Below are 27,149 nucleotides of genomic sequence, written 5' to 3'. Positions count from 1 at the left end.
AAGTTCATATAACATGCATCTTCAAAACCACCCAACAAGAACGGAAAGAAAAAGTATAAAGAAGTAAAGCAACAAACTTTACTCCAAGAGGAGTGCAAGTATCATTCCTTTTGCATCATTTGTTGTCCCAAGCCCAAACCTCTGTTGGTGAAACAGTCATCCTTGACTCCACAATTTTTTATCTTGGGAATTGTCCATGTTTTAATATGACAGTGTCGATAAAGGGAAAAATTACAATAAAAGTTGGTCTGGTAATAGTGTATAATAAAATCTAGGGCATTTCTCATCGAAGATTGAGATCAAGGAGTATTTCATCACTTTAAAAAATAAAGGGTTATATCAAATATTCACCAAAATGTGGAGGGATTTGTATTTTGCACTGTTAATATCAAAGTCATTTTTATCGTATTTGGTAATAGCTTTTTACTTGTTAAAAAAATAAATTCTCATCCAAAAACACTTTTTTTATTTAATAGTCTAGAAACGTGTATTCTCCCAAAAAATAAGATGATTTCACGACATATTTTGATTATATATATATATATATATATATAGGGTGGGGTTCCTACGACACACATTGCGACAATGTTTTTGTCTTATATGGGCAAAAAGGTTTGGAATGGGCTGATTTTTCACTACAACATTTTTATCTATAGCGACGATTTATAACAGTGGATAATTTTATCCGTCTTTATAGATACATTTTTTGTAGCGGATAATTATATCCGCCGCTATAGGGACCTGTGCATACGCTGAAAATTCACATTAAATAGTTTCCTGTTTATTCAGGTGCATATAGCAGCGGAAAAATATATCCGCCACTAAAAAAATTAATTTTTTTTATATAAAATACTCAGTTTAGTAAGTTCTTTCTATCAAATTTTTTTTTTAATTGAATATAGCAGCAGATTATATTTTTTCGCAGTTATAGAATACAAATTTTCTATTTAAAAAATTCGATTTAGTGAGTTTTCTCTATAATTTTTTTTAATTGAATATAGTAGTGGATTATATTTTCCGCAGCTATAGAGTACAATTTTTTTTAATTGAATATAGCAACGGATTATCTTGTCCGCCGCTATAGACTACAATTTTTTTATATAAAAAAATCGATTTAGTGAGTTCTCTCTATAAATTTTTTTTTAATTGAATATAGTAGCGAATTATTTTTTCCGTTGCTATAGACTATAATTTTTTTATATAAAAAATTCGATTTAATGAGTTCTCTCTATAATTTTTTTTTAATTGAATATAGTAGCGGATCATATTTGCAGCCGGTATAAAGTACAATTTTTCTATCTCGATTTAGTGAGTTATCTTGATAATTTTTTTTTTAATTGAATATAGCAGCGGATTATATTGTCTGCAGTTATAAAGTAATTTTTCTATATAAAAAAATTGATTTGAATTCTCTTTATAATTTTTTTTTAAAATTGAATATTGCAGTAGATTGTATTTTCCGCGGTTATGATTAAAACATTTTTATCTACAGTCATGATTTATAACAGCGGATAAACTTATCCGACGTTATAGGTATATTTTTTTTGTTTATCCATTGCCACAGGACCCGCGCATACGCTTCCCACGAAAAAGAAAAAAAATTACACTAAACAACTTCCCGCCCATTCAGGCAAATAGAGTAGCGGAAAAACGTATCCGCCAGTAAAAAATTTCAATTTTTATTTTCCTCAAAAACTCGGACGTCTCTCTTTATCTCTCTGCTCTCTATCTCTCTCACACACTCTTTGCTCTCTCTGCTCTATGCTCTCTCCTCTCTCTACGTGAAAAAGTCCAAGTTCGATGGCATGGTTTGTGTGTTATAAGCCGTTCGATTTGATGAGATCGATGCTTCGATCTTGTCACAACGCTTCAAAGAAATCTGATTCGAAGGTTGATGAAGAGAAGAATTTGCTCTCTCTCTCTCTCTGGTTTTTCGCTTGGAGCTCTTACAAAGGGTATCATCGCCCCCAGAGCGTATGTCTCAGCGATTTCAAGTAGAAACCCTTTGATTTCAAGATTTTCGATCAGAAACTCCGCAATTTCTAAGGGTATCTTTCTATTGAAGGGATTTCTGCGATTTCAAAAGGTATTAAGCTCCTCCATAGAAGTAAACCCTAAGGTTTTTTTCCTTTCTCTATCGACTTGCTTATAAAGGGTTTGTTTTCTCTCATTTTTAATTTCATATTTGGGTAAGATTGGGTCTTTTTAGTTTTGGAAGAATCTATTGTTGGTGATTGGGGATAAAGGTATTTCAAGCAAAAGTCTCAGATTTTTTTGTCATTGCATGAATCTCTGTTTTTGGTTAAAAAATATTAACTTCTTATATAAATTTGTTTCGAAATGCTTCATTTTCAGTAGAAATTCATCTGTTTCTCAATCAATTTTCTTTGTTTTCCAATTTTTATACGATTAAGTTGAAGAAGTAAGTTTTTCATCAAAATTGGATTCAGCTTTGTAGTTTTATCATTTTATAAGTGGATTGAATCATTGCTCAAGTTTAAAGATTGTTATATTTGAATATCTAAGAGGTGAAGATCAATATTGAATATATTCTGGAATTTTATTTAGTCAAATTTGCTATAAAATTTATCGACTAAACTATTTTATAGAGCATGATCTACGCTGCTCAGCTAACCTATATTAGTTCTAGGTAATGTAGCAATAGAACAATATATTTGATCAATGAGAACGACATTGTAAATAGAAAAGAAAAGAGGAAGACATCATAATAATAGGACCAAACTCCAATTACCTTATGGTTCACGAGACTAAACTCCAAGTGAGTACTTGGATGGGTTACTTTGCTTTATAAGTACTATTTTTTATTTTCATATGTGCAATGATGCAAATTCTTGTGTCGGATTCTTATTTTCTGGATTTTTTACTTCCATTTCCTTAATATTGAGTTCCATTGCTTCTTTTTGGTGTGTTAGCAAAAATTTTTCATCAATGTCCAAGTATTTCCAGTCTCTTTATTACATATTAAAAAAATGCAATATGTAATTGAATCCGAACACATGCACGCACGCCTGCCTGCCCGCCCACACACAAGAAAATTGCATAGCTAGTGAAACTACTGTCACGCTCTTGTTATTTGCAAATTTTGTATTTGTCTAAAAATTCTGTAAAAGAGTTAGTTTGATTTAGTTTGTAATATTGTTGGTAGTGCTTGTTGAGTTGTCGTTAGTTGTAACTTAATGCATAGCTATCTGTTGGGACCTATCTAATGGTGGTTTAATCATGCTAATGTGTAGCTACTTCTATGCAGGGTGCAAGTTCTGCAATAGATTTACTATTGACAACTTGAAAATTTAGGTGGATTAACCCAATAATTGTGTTTGTTTTTGGGGTTGTCTTCAATGGTTTTCTTTGATTGCATCCTTTTTTCCATCATTATTAAATTCCCAGCCTCATGGAATCACTGATTAGAAACAATAATATTTATATGTTTTAGTGTGATCCATCTAGGTAACTTATGCTAAAGTAATATCTAGGAATTTGATGCAAGATGAAGTAATAAAACACTATAATTAAAATAAAAAAACTCTACTAACCACCAAACTAATTAGACTTTTTTTTTTATAAGTATACCAAACTAATTAGACTTGACACTAATGCAACCAAGAGTATCCATTCAAAGAGCTAATGGAAACATGCTTATATGGGAGATAAGCTAGATCTTCCGCAATTTAGATATGTAACTCGTTAGGATTCTATCTTTGTATATTTGTTTATAATCTAATACATCTTCTTGCTTGCTTAGCAAAAAAAAAAAAAGAGCTAATGGAAACAGTATTGGTTTCATATCTACATATGTAGGTATTTTTTATCATCCTACTCTTGTCGTATACTCGTATATTTATTGAGCATCCTACTCTTATGGGATACTCTTTTACATTTGTTTTGTCAGCAAATTTAAGGCCTTATACCTGAGGGCACATTTGAAATCCAGTAGAAAATCTTCTTTTAACTTTTTTTTTGTTTTTTGTTTTGCTTTAAACAAGTTGTCTAGTTTCTATGTGAATCTGGAATTCACGTTCTCAAATATACATGATGTGTCAAGCATTAACTATTGCTTAGATAGTTCAAGAGAAGGAGGTAACACTTTTGGGCATCATATTCGTCAAAATCAAGAAAACATCCATTAGACTATAGGGCTGGATAAGTGGTGTGCAGGGTATGAAATATAATTATAGTCCACCCTCATAAGACATGAGACTCTTCAGTGTTGAGCTGAATTGTAAAAAAACCATGAAATCTCATGATTATAGACTTTGCACTTTGGCCTTGTAGGTTTTCTTTCCCCCTTTTTATTTTTCCTGATTTTCCTTGGTACTGTGGAAGCATGGCTAGGGCACATCATTAGCATGACATTTCATTTGTACTTGGTTACTGAAATGTAATGACACCTATTTTGAAGTGTCCAGTTAACATAGATTCCAGAAGTGTCAATTGGAAAGAGGGTACAAGCATGATTTTGAAGCTGATATGATCTTTAGGGAGATGTCAGTTGCAGGCTTAATGCCTGAAAAGTATACATATAATTTTCAGATTTGGGTTTTGCTAGCAGGGTGATTTGGTGGAGGCGTTTAAGCTTAAGAACATAATGGTTTGTAAGGGCATAGAATCTAACTTGTTCACTTATGGTTTGCTTATTTGGGGTTTAGTTAATAAAGGACTCATGATTGAGGCAAAACAGGTTTTTCAGGAGATGTTGAAAAAGGGTATCACTCCTGATGTTGTAGTTTATGATGTTCTGGTTAGAGGTTATCTCAAGCAGAATGATGCAGCTGAGATTTCAATTTTGCATGATGAGATGAGAAAGAGAGGCATTCTTATAAGAAGAAGTCCAGTACATGGACGTGTGTGATTCATGACACCAAAATACTACAGTTTTCCTTGAATCACACTTGAATCTAGTCCTTCGTGTCAAAGGATGTTGAGTTTGTGTTGAATTACTCATAATTACTTAATTTTACAAATTTATTTCATTTGCGAGCAATAATTCTATCATAGTTTCAACCAATCTGACGAGCTGATGTTTGTTCTTGCATGTACATGTCATTGTGGTACAAAACAGAGATGATGCTTATTTCTCTCATTCTACTTCTTACCTTTTGCAGTCCGGCTATCTGATGTATTGTTTCTTTGGTTATTGCAGCCTTTGCAAGTCCAGACAATTGTATTAAATTAAACCATACCAATCTAATGCTCGATGTTGCGTTGGAAGTCAACGTTTATGATGGCAAAGTAATTGGAAATGTTGTTGATCTTGTAAACCTTTATTTACATTGTTCTATTAATATGACTTCAGTTTTATTTTCTGCAATTATGTTGTATGTTTTGCAGTCTTGCTTAAGATGTCCATTTTATAAATTACATTTGTCTGTATAGATGTAAAGCATCAATTTACATCTTTAAATGTAATTAGATTATTTAAACTTACAATCAATAACATCCTTATATGTTCCTCTACTTTTATATCGTCAATTAGTATTCTCTTAGTTCTGTATAACTTCTTTCTTGGATTTATAATGCAAACTAGAAAATTGTTCAATGGCTTAAAAGATTCATTTTATTTTTCTTACTTTCCGATTGTGGATTTTGTATCAATCCCCCTCTAACATTTTCAGAAACAATCCATCCGCTCTTTCTAACATTCCACGTTTAATAATTTTTTTTTTTTTTTGCATTATGACGTAGTGTGATATCTGATTTCCATCATTCAATTTACTTTATGTTATTAATTTTGTTTCAATTCCTTGTTCTATTAATTGAGCAGGGAGTTCACGATATTTTCCAAGGCTCTTCGGATCAATTATGGCCCCAGAATGAACCAATAATAGACAAGATCCTAGCTCTCATTAGTAAGTTTTCTTCTTGTACAAAACTTGCGCATGACATTTGATCAAAGAATCATCTAGGCATTTCAATTGACCCACCCCGAAACATTGACTAGATTTCCATCATGTACTTAGCATTTATTTACAACATCTTCTAGATATTTTCGGATATATATATATATATATATATATATATATATATATTATAATGTCAAATTATCTCTTTTGGATATCCTTTATTACCAAGAGTAGTGAAAGAGGATGGAGGTTATATATATAAAAGAATGATAAAGACAAATAGAAAGGAAAATCTTTCAATCCCCATATGTCCGGTCCAAAACTTTTTACATCATTTCCTTGACCCTAGTTACCACCAAATTTTCCTAGGGATTACTTTCTGAGAAGATTCTATTGGAAGATTTGGTTAGTTTTGTTGATTCTATTTCCTGGAGTCTGAAGGTGGCCTTTTTTTGGTGACTTGCACTTGTGGTAAACAAGAGGATGATTTTGGTAAGGTTGTATACATGATAATAATGTTATTTTGTGAATGCATGTGCACTTTTTCTTTTATGTTTTTTCTTGCTAAATGTTATCAAAGATTTACTACGTGCCTACTTTAGTACTTGGTGAGCTGAGCAAAATGATGAGGAAACAATTAATATAAAACCACTATTACAAATTGCTCTTTGATATTTGGATTCTGCCGTAGTTATAAAAAAAACTTGTCTAAACGTTAATGTTAATCAAAATCAGGGTAGTCAAGGATCTTCGTTGAACAATAAAGAGAACATTAGGTTAGGTTTTGGATCTGAGAGAGATTGTTTTTTCTTAATCTTGGGCAAAGGTTTAAAATATCTTATCGATTGAATGCTTCAGTTAATGAAAAATCCAATACGGTATTGGTTTATACATTTGATACAAACAGATACATTCTGATACATTCAATGTTTTGTATTCATCTTGGCCGATACCTATTCATAGCAACGGTAAAACTGTTATTTATCAGCCAATTCTCCACACACACACACACACACACACACACACACACACACACACACGAATGGACAAAATGTATTGATGTAGTGGTGGTTTGTCTCACGTAGTATGAAGCTTTTTGTTGCTCAGTCGTACAGTAAAAACATGTGCCTTTATGCCGAAAGGATTGGAGCTATCAATGATGTATGCTCCTTTTCAGGTGCAGCAGCAAGGCAAGTACCTAAACCCAATGCAATCTTGGTTAGAGATTATTGTTTTGACAAGTACATCTTAGTATAAACATACTTTTTTTATATACTTCTATTTGATTGTCTTTATCTAGTTGTGTAAAAATCGTACAATAGTGTCCAAGGGTGGTTTTTTGAGTTACTTCGTCTTTAGCAACTTGTGCCATGTCCAACACCAATACACGTACCTGTGTTCAAGTTGGTGTATCATTTCTAACTTTTTCAATGTACTACTCAGCTAGCCATGCGTGCAAAAAGGGAATCATATTATTACAACTTACGTAGTTAGTTGTTTTTGTGAGTTGGAGACGATCACATTGCTCATAGAAGTTTTTCTTTAAGAGGATTTGATTTAAATTTTAAAATGAGTTTATTGGTTTGCTTGAAATTGGGGTTCTTTCCTACTACTCCAATCCTCTCAAGCAATATTGAAATTAGTACTTATTTATATGGCTTTTTGTGCCTATGATCTTTAGTTGGCATCATATATATTTCTATCAAACTGAATTCATGGAAAATTCAGTCGGTTCTTTTTTGACTTTAGAGGCTTTTTTCTACTTCCGTGTTTTGTGGTTCTTTCTAGTTCAATTGGACAATCTAATGATGTTTAAATCTCTATGCGTGTATGGGAATTGCATCTTTGGCAGTATTCAGTGGATTCTTATAGAAGAGGGTGAGTTCACCAATAAAAGCAACTACTTTTTTCTTTATGCAACTCACATATGTTGTCTCTCATCTAATTTTATATAAGACTCTGCTTTAGCTTCAAACACTTGGGTTACTTTAAACTATTGTGGAATGAAGGGCCTTATGGTATCTGGGTGTATTGTTGATGACATTGTCAATGGTCAATAGAACTAGACTTCCATTGCATAGGTTGGTTTCTTATATTCAAGAGTGAAAACTGCTCAAAGAGGGGGAACAAAAACACGAGTCATTTCCATCGTATTACCAATGGTAGGAAGCATGCGAACCATACTTCCAAGATTGTTTTGAATGGGCTTTTCATGGAAGATAATTAGTATTTGAGCAAAATAATGGTTGGTTTTCATAAGAATTACACATTACTCTCAGACCTACTCTTGATGGCATTGTTAATTTGCCATTAGTGGTGTGCTATAAGGTAAAATGAAGGAGGTCTTGGACTCGATGATTTCCCCATTTGAAGGAGCCTTTGGGGAAGGGTGACAGATTCTCGATGGGTGTATGATAATAATGGGTGTAATGATTTCATAACTAGCCAAGGGTATTAGTGATGTGCTATCAAGTATAATGGATGAGGCCCAAGACTCCTTGATTTCCCCATTCGAAGGGGCCTTTGGGAAGGGGTGACAGATTCTTGATGGCTTTCAAATAAGAAATGAGTGTATTGATTTCATAACTCACCAAGGGGAGCCAATGATTCTATGTAAAAAAAACATGGAAAAGGCACACGATGTCAATAGTCCGTCCTAGCTTATATGATAGGTAGATTGGATGTTGATGTTAAGTGGAGCAAATGGATTGAGGTTTGCATTCATTTTGCCAATGATTCTATGTAAAAAAAACATGGAAAAGGCACACGATGTCAATAGTCCGTCCTAGCTTATATGATAGGTAGACTGGATGTTGATGTTAAGTGGAGCAAATGGATTGAGGTTTGCATTCATTTTGATTTTGGAATGGGTCCTTGACTGGTTGCTTCATTAGGTATACGAGCTCACCATTTTCTCAGCACTCCTTGAGTTTGTAATGAAGTTGGTTGGATACCCATTCTTGCTTTGTAATCATTGACATTGTTCCTTGGAAATTTGGATGCATAAAAATCTGTTTGGCCTCCACAGTTTAAAGGTTACCCCTTTGGTTTGAGATAATAAGATAATTCATAATTTAAATATACATTTGCTTGTTCTTTCCTGTCCTTTAAAGTGGAGCAGAAAGTTATATTTCTTTGTCTCCCTGATTCCCCCCTCTATTTTGTCAATGAGTCTGAGTGGTGTATTTTAAACAGAAGTGCATTAGTTTATCTGTTCTTGTCAATTGAACTTCAGGTTAGCACACATAATTAATTCATGACATTGAAGGAGTATCTACTTATTTGTTTTGTATGCGATACTCTATTTATCTATATAATTTTGGTTGTTTTAACTATTTTTAATGGTTTATCTAACTGCTCTCAGTGTGGACATTGATGGCTCCTTTGGGGATTCAGATGGCATCAAAGAAATAGGCTCTCGAAAACGGTACATAGCTTCTTTTTCTTTGGCTGCTTAGTTAAAAAAGGAACACAATTCTAGGATTGCTGGCTCTAGTTGCTTCATGCTTTATATGCAAATACAAATTGCATTTTTTGGGATTTTAGAATCTTTACCTTCATGATCTATGTGGAATGTCTGTCATAGGGTGAGTTCTGAAACATGTATCTAGCTCCAAAGCATGCAGAGAAAAAATGCGAAGGGATAGGCTTAATGAAAGGCATGCTCACTCTAGCTTTTTCATTGTCTTTACTCATCTACTCTGTCTCCCTATCTCTGTCTTATATATTCTTTGGCATTATCACAAGGTTTATTGACTTGGCTTCCATCCTTGAGCCTGGAAGGCCACCCAAAACAGACAAGGCTGCTATACTGACTGATGTTGTTTGCAAGGTTACCCAGTTACGGAGTGAAGCCCTGAAGCTAAAGGAATCAAACGAGGATCTTCAGGAGAAGATTAAAGAATTGAAGGTGGGGCCCATGTTTCGCTTAGTTATTCTGTACCCCTCTTCCGTTGTTTCTTTTACTTTGTATTTGTTAAACAAGATAAATATACCATTTTGACTTGCCCGAGTCAATTCGGTAAACAATCATGTGATCATAGATTTTCCCATGACTTGGTTGTGACTTGTCTTCGACCCTATTTTCACCTGACTTGGCCTTAAAATGCCATGATTTAGCCTGACCCAGGCATGAATCCGTCCTAACACTGTAATGACTTGGCCTTCATCTTGTTTTTGATTCATGTTGACTTTGATTCGGATCGTCCTGTTTGTCCTTGTTCTTTTTATATTAACATTGGACGATCTGGATTGTCACCGAGGTTTAGAAACATGTATTAGATGAGACTAATATATTGGTATGAGTTTGCTGGTTTTTTAAATAAAGATCATGTTTATATGTACGGGTATTAAAAATATCTCGTTCCAATTTTCATGTTTCTCCAAGAAAATTGGATTGCTTATTATTATTATTTCTTGATGGGTATCATCTATAAAATTTTTCCGTTGTTAAAACATATGCTCCCTTTGTGTAGGCCGAGAAAAATGAGCTTCGTGATGAGAAGTAGAGGCTGAAGGCAGATAAAGAGAAGCTGGAACAGCAAGTAAAAGCAATAAGCGCCCAACCTAGCTTCCTGCCTCACCCTTCAGCAATCCCAGCAGCTTTTGCTGGCATAAACCAAGTAGTTGGAAACAAGATGATGCCTTTCATTGGTTACCGACATGCAAACCAACCTATGGTTTACATGCCTCCTACGATAGGTTGGTTTCTTATATTCAATGATATTTGGATTATCAGTTATTCAATTTCTTCAGTGGCAGGTGAAATTATAATATTCATAGTACAGTTCTAATATTTATAAATCAAATGTGCTTTTATTTCTCATTTTTGTCGATGTATATATTTTTTATAAATATTAATTATCCCTCTATAATATTGCTTAGTTTGACATGCCGGGTTCTTATTCATCACCTTTATCACTCATTTGAAGTTTCATCGTTTTATGCTTGTTCAATTTCTTTTACTTGATGTGTCATTTCCTTTATATTGGAATGATGACTCAAATTTTATTTTTTCATTATTATTGCTAGAATATTTTCGTAAAGGTTATGAATTCTTAGTGTTGTAGTTTCTATTATAGATTTGTTTATAGTCAAGCAGTGTCAAATCATTTTCTCATAAACCACTTCCAGATTGCTACTCTAGCTTAGGCGAATTGAATTGAATTTTTAGTAGATTTTGGTGGCAGTGGCAGGTTATGTGGTGTTGCTTATTGTATATTTATTTTTAATGTATCTAGGTTGGATGACATGGGTTAAATGTCATATATATATTTAAAAAAAAAAAAAGTAACCTATTGCAGCGGATATTAATATCCGCCGCCATATGGGTTATTTTATTTTTTTTTTTTTAAATGATCTATTGCAGCGGATAGAAATATCTGCCGCAATAATTGTTATATATATATTTTTTAAATTGACCTATTGCAGCGGATATTAACATCCGCCGCTATATGGGTTATTTTTTATTTTTTTTAAAGTTATCTATTGCAGCGGATAGAAATATCCGTCGTTATAATTGTTATATTTTATTTTTTTTAAATTGAACTATTGCAGCGGATATTAATATCCGTTGCTATATGTATTATATTCTATTCGTGAAAAAATTGATTTATTGCAGCGGATATTAATATCCGTCGCTAAATGTATAACCTGCAACAGCGGAACAAGTTATTCGCTACTATAGTTAGCGACGGAGGAATCAACGATGGATCTTTGGTTCCGCTGCTCATCGCCGCAATAACTTTTACCGGCGGAAAAATTACCTTGTAGCGGCGGAAAAATCCGCCGCTGTAGATCAAAAATGTTGTAGTGTTTTGTGAGGATGATCTCTGTGATGAGGGGATCATCCTTGCAAAAAATCATCCCATTCCAAAACTTCTAACCCCATCAAAATTGATTTATAAAAATTGGACGGTCTAAAATTTTTCAACCTGTAAACATGGGGCTAGAAGTTTCATAATGAGCTGATTTTTGGCAAGGATGATCTCCTCACCATAGAGATCATCCTCACAAAAAATCAGCCCATTCCAAACATTTTTGCCCATATAAGACAAAATGGTGTGTCGCAATGTGAGTCGTAATAGGGGTCATAAGAACCCGACCCATATATATATATATGGGTCGGGTTCCTGCGACACACATTGCGATACACATATAGACAATGTGTTTGTCTTATATAGGCAAAAATGTTTGGAATGGGCTGATTTTTTGTGAGGATGATCTCTGTGATGAGGGGATCAACCTGGCAAAAAATCATCCCATTCCAAAACTTGTAACCCCATCAAAATTGATTTACAAAAATTGGACGGTCTATAATTTTTCAACAAAAATTGGACGGTCTAGAAGTTTCATAATGAGTTGATTTTGGGCAAGGATGATCTCCTCACAAAAAATCAGCCCATTCCAAACATTTTTGCCCATATAAGACAAAACACGTTGTCTATACATGTGTTGAAATGGTTGTCGTTTGAACCTGACCCATATATATATATATATATATATATATATATATATATATATATATATATATATATATATTTCAACACATGTATAGACAACGTGTTTTGTCTTATATGGGCAAAAATGTTTGGAAGGGCTGATTTTTTGTGAGGATGATCTTTGTGGTGAGGAGATCATCCTTGCCAAAAATCAGCTCATTATGAAACTTCTAGACCGTCCAATTTTTGTAAATCAATTTTGATGGGGTTACAAGTTTTGGAATGGGATGATTTTTTGCTAGGTTGATCCCCTCATCACAGAGATCATCCTCACAAAAAATCAGCCCATTCCAAACATTTTTGCCCATATAAGACAAACACGTTGTCTATATGTGTGTCGCAGGAACCCGACCCTATTTGTCTTATATGGGTAAAAATGTTTGGAATGGGCTGATTTTTTGTGATGATGATCTTTGTGACGAGGGGATTATCCTGGCAAAAAATCATCCCATTCCAAAACTTGTAACCCCATCAAAATTGATTTACAAAAATTGGACGGTCTATAATTTTTCAACAAAAATTGGACGGTCTAGAAGTTGCATAATGAGCTGATTTTTGGCAAGGATGATCTCCTCACCACAGAGATCATCCTCACAAAAATCAGCCTATTCCAAACATTTTTGCCCATATAAGACAAAACACGTTGTCTATATGTGTGTTGAAATGGTTGTCGTTTGAACTTGATCCATATATATATATGGGTCGGGTTCCTCCGACACACATATAGACAACGTGTTTATCTTATATGGGCAAAAATGTTTGGAATGGGCTGATTTTTTGTGAGGATGATCTCTGTGATGAGGGGATCATCCTGGCAAAAAATCATCTCATTCCAAAACTTGTAACCCCATCAAAATTGATTTACAAAAATTGGACGGTCTATAATTTTTCAACAAAAATTGGACGGTCTAGAAGTTTCATAATGACCTGATATTTGGCAAGGATGATCTCCTCACCACAGAGATCATCCTCACAAAAAATCAGCCCATTCCAAACATTTTTGCCCATATAAGACAAAATACATTGTCTATATGTGTGTTGAAATACATATAAGACAAAATACATTGTCTATATATATGGGGGTCAGGTTCAAAGGACAACCATTTCAACACACATATAGACAACGTGTTTTGTCTTATATGGGCAAAAATGTTTGGAATTGACTGATTTTTTGTGAGGATGATCTCTGTGATGAGGGGATCATCCTGGCAAAAAAATCATCCCATTCCAAAACTTGTAACCCCATCAAAATTGATTTACAAAAATTGGACGGTCTATAATTTTTCAACAAAAATTGGACGGTCTAGAAGTTTCATAATGAGCTGATTTTTGGCAAGGATGATCTCCTCATCACAGAGATCATCCTCACAAAAAATCAGTCCATTCCAAACATTTTTGCCCATATAAGATAAAACACGTCTATATGTGTGTTGAAATGTTTGTCCTTTGAACCTGACCCCATATATATATATATATATATGGGTCGGGTTCGTGTACACACATATCTACTCATATCTACAACATGTTTTGTCTTAATGGCTAAAAGTTTTGAATTGAGCTGAATTTTGGTGAGGATAATCTCTATGTTGAGGAAATCATTCTCACGAAAAATCGGCACAATCCAACATTTTTAACCTCGTCAAAAGTGATTTACGAAAAATGGATGGTCCACGATTCTTCAACTCATAAATATGGGGTTAGAAGTTTTAGAATTAACTGATTTTTAGTGAGGATGATCTCCTCATCATAGAGATCATCCTCACTCAAAATCAGCTCAATCAGAAACTTTTAACCCACATAGAAAAAAACACGCTGTAGATATGTGTGTACACGGATCCTAATCCTATGTATATATGTATCTCATAAGAATTGAAGAGCTTGAAGATGAGTAATTTTTGTGAAAAGATCATGGTTGACTTCAAATTAAAAATATGGCATTACTGTCATTTGTTAGTAGTTTATTAGAGAAGATTGAGATCAAGAGGAGCATGTGATCAGTTTGGAACATAGCTGTATCCCAACTATACCTCTATCAATTGCAGCTTCCAGCAATCTTTATGGTAGACACAATTGAAGGATAAGTGATCATTATCCTCAACATTCATACGGCACAATGCACATTTAGATACCGCCATCACACCGCGCTTCCTTAAGGTTTCTGCTGTTAGCAAACTTCTGTTCAGTGCCATCCAAGTTATAAAAGAATGACGAGGAATCTTCTTCTTACTCCATATTACTTTGGACCACGTAACTTCCATATTCTGACGTCTAATAGAGTTCCAAGCTAAGCTCAACGTGAACTTCCCATTCGCATTAGCCGTCCACACTATTCTATCTTCTTCATTCGGCCAAGGAGAATGGTGCTCTTCAACTTTATCGGCAATTTCTGAAAGGCGAATCTCATCTCTTATTAGACCTTCCCATCCATTAATACCAGCAAAATCAGACACTTTAGCATCAATATTGCTATTCATGCGAAGAATCGGTCTTCTACCAAATTGATCAATCAAAGCACCCCCTTCGAGCCAAGGATCACTCCAAAATGAAGTCTTAGAACCATCTCCCACTAGAAAACGAATCTGATTTTTAGTAATCTCACGGACCTTCAAAATACCTCTCCAAGCCCAAGACGCATCTCTCGGGGGAAGACATCTCCAAATGCTTCCCTGCTTAACATACCTCATTTTCATCCACTCGGACCATAAACTATTGTCATTGATTAATTTCCAGAATAATTTCATTAATCCGATAGTATTCCAATCTCTAATCCTTCTAATTCCTAGTCCACCCTCTTTAAAAGGCCGGCAAACTTTAGACCAACTAATTGGATGAAAGGATTTGCTCAAAGATGACCCACTCCACAGGAACTTACTTAACAAGGATTCAATTTTGTTTATAACCCCCACCGGTAAATTTGGAATGAGGATAGAACCACTTTAATGAGTTCAATCCTACCCTCGAACGATAAAAATCTCGATTTCCATCCCTCAATCCGTTTCTGAATTTTCTCAATCAAAGGATAACACATAGATGACGTCAAACGAGAGGAAAATAGTGGAAGACCTAGATACCAAATTGGAAGATTTCCCTCTCTAAAAGATAATACATTAAGAATACGATCCTTATTTGAACATGAGTTACTAAAGAAAACATTACTCTTCTCGACATTAGTTTGAAGACCCAAAAAATGAAAAAATTCATCAAGGAGTGCTTTGATATGAGAAGCAAATTGAACACAATCTTTAGAAAACAAAACAATATCATCAGCAAACATAAGGTGAGAAATATGAGAAATATTGTTCTTGACAGGAATAGAAATAAGACTCTTCCCAATTTTATCTTCAAGAATGCAAGAGAACGCTTCCATAACAATAGTGAAAAGATAGGGGGAAATAGGATCCCCTTGTCGCAGCCCACATTTACTAGGAAAGTATCCAAACGAAGACCCATTAAGAACGATAAAAAATTTAGGAGTAGAAACACATTCCCTTATCCAAGAAATCCATTTTCCATCACAACGCAATTGATTGAGAATATTCAAAACAAAATCCCATCTAACTTTGTCATAAGCTTTTTTTAAATCAACTTTGATCGAGAAAAAGGGATGACTCGAATCAAGATGAGAATTACGAAACAACTCATGTGCTAACAAAATATTGTCAAAAATATTTCTCCCTTTAATGAAAGCCGATTGATTCAAACTAATGAAAGAGGGCAAAACATTTGAAAGACGATTGGCCAAGATTTTTGTAATCACTTTGTATGTAAAATTACAAAGCGATATAGGTCTAAATCTGGCATCTTTCTCCTTCGGAATAAGGACAATAAGCGTAGAGTTCAACTACTTAAGAAGCTTCCCATGAGAAAAAAAGTTCAAGATAGCTCTAACGAAATCCTCTTCTACAATATCCTAAAAGGAGGTAAAAAATTCAGCGCAAAACCCATCCGGACTAGGAGCTTTATTAAGAGGAGACTGGAAAACAACCGACTTAATTTCCTCTCTCGAAACTGGACTAGATAACCAACGAGATTGGTCCAAAGAAAGCCTATTTTTTAAAGGAATAATTGGACAAGGTGAATTAGAAGAATAAGAAAATACCTTCTGAAAATAATCAATAGCATAGTCTCCAATACGCTCTTCGCCTCTGATGGACTCCCCCGAATCATCAATAATTTCAAAAATCCCGTTTCTCGCATTATTTGAAGCCACCGTAGCGTAAAAAAGCTTGGTATTTGTATCCCCCTCTTTCAATCACTGAACCCGAGATTTTTGCCTAATCATAGATTCTTCCACCCTAATTTCTCTAGTCAGTTCTCCTATGGCAACCCTCTCCTGACTTGCAAGTTCTGTATTAAACGGCTCATCTTGAATTTTCTGTTAAATAATTTTAAGCTTATATTATGCCACACCTTTCCTGCTAGTAACACTCCCATATTTCTGCTGATTCCAACTCTTGATAGCCATTTTAACCCGTCGGATTTTTGTAGCTAAGATATAGTGAAAAAAACAAACTTTCTGATTCGGCCACCTTGTGACATTCCAAACCATGATCTGATGCAAAGGAGTTGTAGAAAACAAAATTATATGAACTTAATTTTTTTTATTTTAAAAATAGTTATTTTACACCGTTGAATTTTATTTTTAAATATGGGTGCTTCATGGCCGTCCATTTTGAACACGTTGGATCAAACTCGAAAAACAATATTTTTTTTAACTTCTTTATTTTTTTAACTATGAATATTTTCATGAAATCTAAAAGACTGTATTGTTGGATTGTCAATGTGATAATCAATGTGGGCCCAACGACCCTTTTTTAAGTTTCGAAATCTACAAAAATAAATACATGGGCAACGGGCAACAGAGAGAAGCTCTCTCTATTGCTGATGTCATTGTGTCACACGTCAAACGTTTGTTAGGCTGTGAGCCAACACGCCATAGGGCCTTTGGACGTTGGCCAAAAACAAAGTCTATTTAGCATTTCTAACAAAAAAAAAATAATAATAATAATAAATAAAAACAAAGAAACAAACAAAATTGACTAAAGAGTTGTCTTGGATGAGTCAAATAAAAATATTTTAAAATGAATAAATTTTTTATTCTTTACAAAAGTCTTGTACCCAAATAATTAACTTTTTTGACATGTCTAGATGCATTTTCGAGCTCATGAACAATGTAGACCAGTTGATCAAATATTTTGTGAAGTTAAGTTAATGATTTGATTCTTTTAATTTTGGGGGCCTGTTCATCTCAAAATTCATTCAAGTTAAGTCCACTTGGAAAACATTTAGTTAACTCCATGAATTGTAAAACTCTAGCTTAAACAATGAAATTGTTAGTGAATCCAAAGATTATTTGACATGGGAGGGCACTGAAGCAAAATTACTTTAAGGACCCTTGCAGAAGATTTTCTTTCTACATAGTCCCTATGTTTTGGACGTTAGCTTGACATGACATTTAGTAAACGTTTTCTTTCTTAATGGTCCCTCGTACTATTGAGTTCATAATTTTCATTGTCGAACTCGACTCTTTTTCATTTAATGTCGATTTCACTTTTTTTTTTTATTGCTGAACTCGACACTTCTTTAATTACTGTTTAGTTCATCGATATTATTAAATAAAAAGTGGTGAAATCAACATTGGTAAAACCCACCCATTTTTAATTTTTGAGTTTTTTCGATTAAAATACATGAAAAGATTAACTAAAAACTTGAGATAACGATTTGATTAAATGATTTTAACCCAAAAGAACCATTATACATCGATTTTCATCCAAAAACTATGAAAGAGTGAAAAAACCCTAGTTTTTTTACGTACATCTTCAAAAAATTTGAAAAAACTCTTGAAAATAATTTTTTTCTTCTTTCTTAAATCCTTTTTGACGAAATAGAATCTCTGAAACTCGATTGAGGTGTAAAAATCCAATTTTTGGATGAATACGATGAGCTTGAATGGTTAGGGCATTCAATCATGAGAAATGTTGGAAATGAGGTGCATGGACCATTTAGGAAGAAAAATTTATTAAATGTCCAGCCAAGTAACTGTTGAAAATTTACAGACTATTTAGAAAGAATTCCTTCTGTGAGGGTCCTTTAACTAGTTTTCCCTTTTATCTAGGTAGGACGTCAGTGGGGTAATAATGAAAGGAGGTTGCTAGATAAGAATTTTTTTTTTTTGTTAACGTTATTTATTTATTTATTATTTTTTTTCTTTTTTAACATTTTGTTTTGTTTGTTTTTTATTTTTTATTTTATTTTTAATTTTTTTAACGTTTTTTTTTTTAATTTTGTTCAATTTTCTTTTTTCTTTTAGATTTTTTTTTTAATTTTTAAAATTTTTTTAATGGTTTTAATTTTTTAAAGTTTTTTTTTAATGTGTTTTTTTTTTAATTTTTTTCTAAAAACGTTTTTTTTTTTTAATTTTCTTTTTGTTTTTATTTTTTTTAACGTTTTTATTTTTTAACATTTTAATTTTTTTTAACGTTTTTTTTTTCTTTTTAATGTTTTTTTTTAAAAACTTTTTTTTAACATTTTTTTTTAAAAAAATTATTAAACATTTTTTTTTCTTTTTAACGTTTTTTTTAAAGCATTTTTATTTTAACTTTTATTTTATTTTTAAACATTTTTTGCTTTTTCTTTTTTTATTTTTTATTTTAATTCTCTTATGATTACGAATAACATTAAAATAGGTAATTTTTTTATTTCCTACCACATCACTCACAAATAATTTATTTTCACAAAAAAATTGATGCCTAGTAACGTGTTAAAATTCATTAATATATATACATATAGGGTCACTCCAAATGATTATACATTGAACCATGAAAATGTGTCAAAACAAAGTATTCGGAATTTAAACAAATGATCCATAATTAAGCCAAAAAGAATGATAAAAAATAAAATAAACAAATAAACAAATAACTTAAAATCAAATAAAAAAAGGTCCTACTGGCAATGCATCCCACACTTGGAGCTTTTCAAGTCAGATCCTCAATAATCACCAATGGAGTCGCCACTAAAAGCGCCCTCGATTCGCGGGGTGCACGGATCTACTTTTGATCTTTAAGGTTTGGGAGTCGCTACCTAGTTATTGCGATCTAGGAATCGAATATTGACTCTAAACGGATAAAAACAACTAATCTACTTAAAAATTAACTGAGTTTGAGGATCACATTACGGGGTTGGAAGGTATTAGGCACCAACCCCGCCCGGCAAACGCCAGCCTCTAATAATTCCTAAATAGAACTACATTGCTAAAAAGACCTAATCAATAAAAAAAAATTAAAATCTTTACCTTTACGAAAACCACGGTCTTGTTCCCTCAGATCTGGTAGAATAGTTCGTCGTACAGCACTTCTCGCTTCATTCTGTCACCGGATTCATTTCGGATTTCTAAAATAAAGTATCTCCTTCTGAATTTTTCTAATTTTGTATGGATTTCTAGAGTGTTTTGGAAGGGTTTCTAGGTATTTTTTTGAGCTAAAGTTGGGGTATAGATGTTAGGTAAAGAGTTGGGGCTTCAAAATTAAGGTTTATGAGATGTTAGGGAAGCTTTTTGACCTACTTTTTCTAGGGTTTATTTTTTCATACGAAAATAGATTGTAAGGACCCCTATTTATAGATTTTTTAAGTGTTTATTTAGATAGAGTTAGTGTTAATTATAATTATTTTAGGTAGAGTTATATTTTAATTATAATTGTTTTAGGTAGAGTTATATTTTAATTAGAATTGTTTTAAATAGAATTATTATTTAATTATGATTGTTTTAAATAGAGTTATTATTTAATTAGAATTCTATTAAGGTTTTGACTTTTAGTCTCACTTGATTGACTTTAAAATTTTGACTTTTAGTCTCACTTGATTGACTTTGAAATTTTGTCTTCAGTCTTACTTGATTGACTTTAATATCTTGACTTTAGTATTATTTGATTATCTTTAAGATATTGACTTTAGTTTTACTTGATTGACTTTAAGATTGACTTTAGTCTTACTTAATTGACTTTAAGATCTTGACTTTAGTCTTACTTGATTGACTTTAAAATTGACTTTAATCTTACTTGATTGACTTTAATTTTAATTAGGATTTTACTTTACATTAATTAATATTTTAATTATAAATTTTAGAATTTTTAACTATTCAAATTGTAAAATTATCGTTTTGACCTCGGAGAGGACTTTTTGCGTTTTAAGTCGATTTTTGATGTTCCAAGATGTTTTGGAATCAATTTTTCATAAGACATTCAATGAGAATATTGGTTTGTGCCATTTATGAAAAAAAATTTGTGCGAAATGGTCGTGAACTTTATGAGGGACATTTTCGTAATTTTGTCAAACATTGTGAAAATTGGTGAAATAATTTATTTGATTTCGATTTGTTATTTTATGTATTCGAATAGATTTTTCTAAACGTGATGTAAGCTCTAAGGATATTTTGATGTTAGAGATATTTTGGTAATTTTGTCATTTTTTAGTGATTTTTATCATGAAGTTTCTTTTTGTCTGTAAGATGATAATTTCTATGTTTTTGGAATTATATTTTTCAAGCGTAGTGTGGTTTTTAGGATTTTATTAGTTTGAGATACCACATCCGAATTTCTGAAACATATCTAGTAACAAAATAAAGCATTGGAATAATCATCCATCATTGGGAACCGTTGCAATCGGGTTGGCGAGTTGATTAATCAAGCGAGTGCAAAAATAGGGTGTCTACAACTTGTCGGACGAAGGTTTGAAGATATTTGAATTTGTTAGCTTGTGCTGTAGGTGAAGAGGGCAATGAACAACTATCCGAGCCCATAGCCATTGTTCGACATTTTAGGAATGTCATTACCGATGAGTTGTTTGGATTACCTTCAAAGAGAGGTAGATTTTGCGATTTATGTCTATCCCGACATAATGCCTATATCCACTGCCCCTTATCGTATAGCACCAATCGAACTTCAAGAGTTGAAAGAGTAACTTCAAGACCTACAAGGTAAGGGCTTTATTCATCTTAACACCTCTCCTCGAGGTACACCGGTACTTTTTGTGAAGAAGAAGGATAATACATTGAGGCTTTAAATAGATTATCGATAATTGAACAAGGTAACGGTTAAGAATAGATATCCCCTATCCCGGATAGACAATTTATTTGATCAGTTGAAGCGAACTAAATACTTCTCAAAGATTGACTTGAGATCATGATATCACCAGTTGAAGGTGAAGGACAAAGATATTACAAAAACAACCTTTCGTACTCGCTATGGTCATTATGAATTCGTAGTGATGTTGTTTGGGCTAACGAATGCACCAACCACCTTCATGAACTTGATGAATAGGGTATTTAAGGAACACTTAGATCATTTCATCGTAGTATTTGTGGACGACATTTTAATTTATTCAAAGAGTTTGGAGGAACACAAGTTACATCTCAGGATTGCCTTACAAATTTTGAGAGATAACAAACTTTATGCGAAATGGAGCAAATGCGACTTCTGGTTATCTAAAGTCAAATCCATAGGGCATGTAATTTATGAAGATGGAATTTCAATAGATCCTACTAAAGTCACGGAAGTTTTGAATTGGGAAAGACCGAAGAGTACTCTTGACATCCATCGCTTTCTGGGTCTAGCTGGGTATTATCAACTATTTATTGAGGGTTTCTCTCATCTAGCGGCACCAATGACTCAATTGACCAAGAAGGGAGTGAAGTTTGAGTGGACGAAAGAGTGTGAAAAGTTTTTTCAAGAATTTAATAAAAGATTGACCTTAGCACTTGTATTGATTATCCCAGCAAGTGGAGAAGGGTATATCATCTATAATGATGCGTCACTAAGAGGTTTAGGATGTGTCTTGATGCAACAAGGTCGAGTGGTTACCTACACGTCTCATCAATTGAAGAACCATGAACGAAATTATCCTACGCATGATTTAGAATTGGTGGCGATTGTTTTTTCCTTGAAGATTTGACGACATTACTTGTACGGAGAGAGATTTGAAGTTTATTCAGATGACAAAAATTTGAAGTATATTTTCACCCAAAAGGAATTGAACTTGAGACAAAGATTGTGGATGGAATTTTTAAAAGACTACGACTTTAATCTCCACCATTACCCTAGTAAGGCAAACGTTGTAGCGGATGCCTTAAGCAGAAAATCTCAGGAACTAATAGAGAGTTTAAGCTTGCATAGGTGGAAGATGCTTGATGTGATCAAAGATTATGATCTCCATGTTGGAACACAAGAATCTCAAGCTTATCTTTATAACTTGGTAGCCTAACCAAACCTTATCTAGAGATTAATTGAAGCACAAAGGGATGACCATGAATTGAAAGAAATTCGAGTTGAGATAGAAGATGGGAAGAATATAAATGGATGGTCATTCGATTCAGATGGTGGTCTGAAGTACCTAGGGAAGCTATGTATACCAAGTAGTGTTCAGTTGAAAGAAGGCATTCTCAATGAGGCTCATCGATCTAGATATACCATTCATCCTAAAAGCAACAAAATGTATCAGGACCTAAAACGTCAATTTTGGAGGAAATGAATGAAAAGGGATGTGGTAAAGTATGTGTCAAAGTGCCTTACATGTCAACAAGTGAAGGTAGAGCATTAGAGACCTGCGAGATTGTTGTAGCCGTTACTGGTAGTTGAATGGAAGTGGGATCATATAACTATGAACTTTGTGTCAGGATTACCAAGAACTAGGAAAGGTCATAATGCTATTTTGGTAATTGTTGATAGATTGATGAAATCGACACATTTCCTTGCGATAAAGATGACAGATTCCTTGAATACATTAAGTAAAATTTATATTAAGGAAATTGTTAAACTGCATGGAGTACCTTTGTCGATTGTGTTAGATAGGGATTCTCGATTTACGTCTTAGTTTTGGTAAAGTTTACTGAATGAGTTGGGGATCTAGTTAAAGTTTAGTACTGCCTTTCATCCTCAGACGGATGGTCAATCTGGGAGGATTATTCAATTTTAGAAGACATGTTAAGGGCTTGTACTCTAGATTTCAAGGGCAGTTGGAGTGATCACTCATCACTTTCCAAGTTTTCATATAATATTAGTTTCTAGTGGAGTATTGGGATGGCTCCATATGAAGCGTTATACGGGAGGCCTTGTAGATCCCCTATTTGTTGGACAGAGGTTGGAGAGCGGACTCTCCTTGGACCATAAATGATCCAAGAAATTACTAAGAAAGTTAAATTGATTCAAGATTGCTTGGTTGCCGCACAAAGCCATCAAAAAAGTTATGCTGATATATAACTGATACCCTTAGAATTCCAAGTTGGTGACCATGTATTTTTAAGAGTGATTCCACACAAAGGTGTGATACATTTTGGTAAACAAGGGAAGTTAGCCCGGAAATTTATTGGACCCTTCGAAGTTATTCGGATGATTGGGGAAGTTGCTTATCATTTAGCATTGCCACCACAACTATCTAGAGTTCATGATGTGTTCCATGTGTCGATGCTTCGAAAATATGTCTGGGATCCAACACATGTCATTGAATGGCAGGAAATGAAGGTTAAAGAAGATGTGACCTATGATGTTAAGCCTACTCAAATCTTGGATACTAAGGAGCAAGTATTGCGTACTATGACAACCCCTTTGGTTAAGGTGCTATGGAAACATCACAACTTAGAGGAAGTTACGCGGGAGTTAGAGTCCGAGATCTGAATCAAATATCCATCTCTTTTCGGTAATCAAGGTATGTTTTAATTTTAAGGGCGAAATTTTCTTTAAGAGAGGTAGGTTGTAAATCCTAGCCCAAATTATGAGTCCTAGTGAATCATATTCTTTAAATTGGTTACTTTCTATAACTATTAGTGTATGTGGCACCCTTTTTTATTTATTATTATATTATTTTGAAAAAATCTAACATAATCCAACAAATCGATGGCAATTCTAATGTAAATACTAGATGATTGAGGAGTAATTTGATCGAGGGCATTTAAGTAATTTTGATAAGTTTGTCTTGTGATTGGAGAAATTGAGGGATGTGCCCTATTTGTAGTTTGAGAAAGAGTAACCACCTAAAGTGTAGGCACTCATTATCCCTACAATCTCTCCACCTTTTGAATTTTAGATATTAAGTAAAATTTCTTTTCTTATAACGCAGGATGTCCCAACCCCTTTGGATATGCCAACCCATCACAAAGTGACTTTCCATATAATTTTGGGTAAGAAAATAAATCTCACAACCTTGAGGGGTGCACCCAAATCAACTTTTTGAAAATTTGTGATTCTTCCAAAAAGACCCAAGTTATTTGAACCAAATCAACTTTTTTATTATAAAAAAACAGGGTAACACCACTCATTTAGTCCAACCCGAATCAGAACCAACTTCCCCACTTTCCAAACTATGCAAAAAATTTAGAAAAGGAAAATCCTTTTTTAAGAGCTTATATTAACATACTAACATTTACTTATAACACATCAGTCTATCGTTAAAATCCAAAAAGGATTGGTGTGTTGTATGTAAAAGATAGTGTGCCAATTGAATCTTTTTAAGGAGATGTTGAAAAAGAGAAGAAACGTTGGCCTATTGCTTATAATAAAGAGAATAGAACCACTGGCCTTTCCTGTTACATAGCAATCTCACCAGAAAAAAAAGAAAGTAAACATATTTGGAAAGAATGAGAAAATATATATTTGAAGCGTCCTGTTCAGCAACAAACATTTTGGCAAAACATTTTTCAAAACATGGGTTAGAGGTTTTGGAATGGGCTGATTTTTGGTGAGAATGATCTCCACAGTGAGGAGATCATCTTCACCAAAAATCAGCCCATTCCAAAAATTTTAGCCCCAGTTTACAAGTTGAAAAATTGTGGACCGTCAATTTTTTTGTAAACCATTTTTTATGGGGTTAGAAGTTTTGGAATTGGCTGATTTTTGGTAATGATGATCTATATATATATATAGGGAAATGTTCAACACCCAACCATTTGCCCAACATGTTTTGTCCTACACGAGTTAGAAGTTTTGGAATGGGCTGATTTTTAGTGAGGATGATCTGTACATCATAGAGATTATCCTTACCAAAATCAGCCCATTCCAAAACTTCTAATCCCATCACAAATGGTTTACAAAAAATGTACGGTCCACGATTTTTCAACTTCTAAACATGAGGTTAGAAGTTTTGGAATGGGCTGATTTTTGGTGAGGTTGATCTCCTCACCAAAAATCAGCCTATTCCAAAACTTCTAACCCATGTAGGACAAAACATGTTGGGCAAATTGTTGGGTAAATGGTTGGGTGCCGAACGGGAACCATATATATATATATATATATGGATTAGAATCCGTATACACATAAAGCTACTCATAAAGCTACAATGTGTTTCATCTTATATGGGCAAAAATGTTTGGAATGAGCTGATTTTTTGCGAGGATGATCTCTATAGTGAGGAGATCATCCTTACCAAAAATCAGCTTATTATGAAACTTCTAGCCCCATGTTTACAAGTTGAAAAATTTTAGACCATCCAACTTTTGTAAATCAGTTTTGATGGGGTTAGAAGTTTTGAAATGAGATGATTTTTTGCAAGGATGATCCCCTCACTATAGAGATCATCCTCACAAAAAATTAGCCTATTTTGAATCTTTTTAATCATATAAGACAAAAACGTTGTAGCTTTATGAGTAGCTTTATGTGTCTACGGAACCCGACCCTATATATATAGCGAGAGAAAGAATGAGAGCGATTCAACGGCCCTAAATTTTGCCAAACATTTTTCAAAACGTGGATTAGAAGTTTTGGAATGAGCTGATTTTTTGGGATGATCTCTACGGTGAAGCGATCATCCTCTCCAAAAATCAGTTCATTTTGAAATTTCTAACCCTAGTTTACAAATTGAAGAATCGTGGACCATCCTATTTTTGTAAATCAATTTTGATGGGGTTAGAAGTTTTGGAATAAGCTGATTTTTGGTGAGGAAGATGTCCTCATTATAGAGATCATCCTCACAAAAAATCAGCTCATTCCAAATCTTCTAACCCACGTTTTGAAAATGTTTGGCATAATGTTTGGCAAACTTTAGGGCCGTTGAACTGCTCCCATATATATATGGGTCCCGTTCGACACCCAACCATTTACCCAACAATTTGCCCAACATGTTTTGGCCTACATGGGTGGGTTAGAAGTTTTGGAATAGGCTGATTTTGGTGAGGATGATCTCCTCACCATAGAGATCATCCTCACCAAAATCAGCCCATTCCAAAACTTCTAACCCCATCACAAATGGTTTACAAAAAATGGACGGTCCACGATTTTTCAACTTGTATACATGGGGTTAGAAGTTTTAGAATGAACTGATTTTTGGTGAGGATGATCTTCTAACCGTAGAGATCATCCTCACCAAAAGTCAGCCCATTCCAAAACTTCTAACCCATGTAGGACAAAACTTGTCAGGCAAATTGTTGGGTAAATGGTTGAGTGCTTAACATTTCCCTATATATATGGGTCCCGTTCCTCATCCTAAGTTTTACCCTACACTTTAACAAACGTGTTTTGTCCTACATGGGTTAAAAGTTTTGGAATAGACTGATTTTTGGTGAGGATGATCTCTATGGTGAGGAGATCATCCTCACCAAAAATCAGCTCATTCCAAAACTTCTAACCCCATCAAAAATGGTTTACAAAAAATGGACGGTCCACGATTTTTCAACTTGTAAACATGGGGTTAAACATTTCAGAATGGGCTGATTTTTGGGGAGGATGATCTTCAAATCATAGAGATCATCCTCACCAAAAATCAGCCCATTCCAAAACTTCTAACCCATGTAGGACAAAAAATGTTTGTT

At 33.7% G+C, this 27,149-nt stretch overlaps 1 pseudogene across 1 annotated transcript; it reads left to right on the top strand.

Annotated features, from left to right (window-relative positions):
• The first annotated feature begins 1,625 nt into the window (after positions 1–1,625).
• Positions 1,626–10,785, top strand: LOC147405819 (transcription factor ILR3-like; annotated as a pseudogene). Its single transcript, XR_015176105.1, has 6 exons — positions 1,626–2,086; positions 5,162–5,250; positions 5,783–9,288; positions 9,448–9,520; positions 9,609–9,771; positions 10,337–10,785. The product of XR_015176105.1 is annotated as a transcription factor ILR3-like (transcript).
• The last annotated feature ends 16,364 nt before the right edge of the window (positions 10,786–27,149 follow it).

Source organism: Akebia trifoliata, chromosome 3 (assembly GCF_017979445.1).
Source record: "Akebia trifoliata isolate Shusen 1 chromosome 3, ASM1797944v1, whole genome shotgun sequence".
Classification (NCBI taxonomy): Eukaryota; Viridiplantae; Streptophyta; class Magnoliopsida; order Ranunculales; family Lardizabalaceae; genus Akebia; species Akebia trifoliata.
The sequence above is the reverse complement of the archived record's forward strand: the minus strand, read 5'-3'. Positions and strand labels throughout refer to the sequence as shown.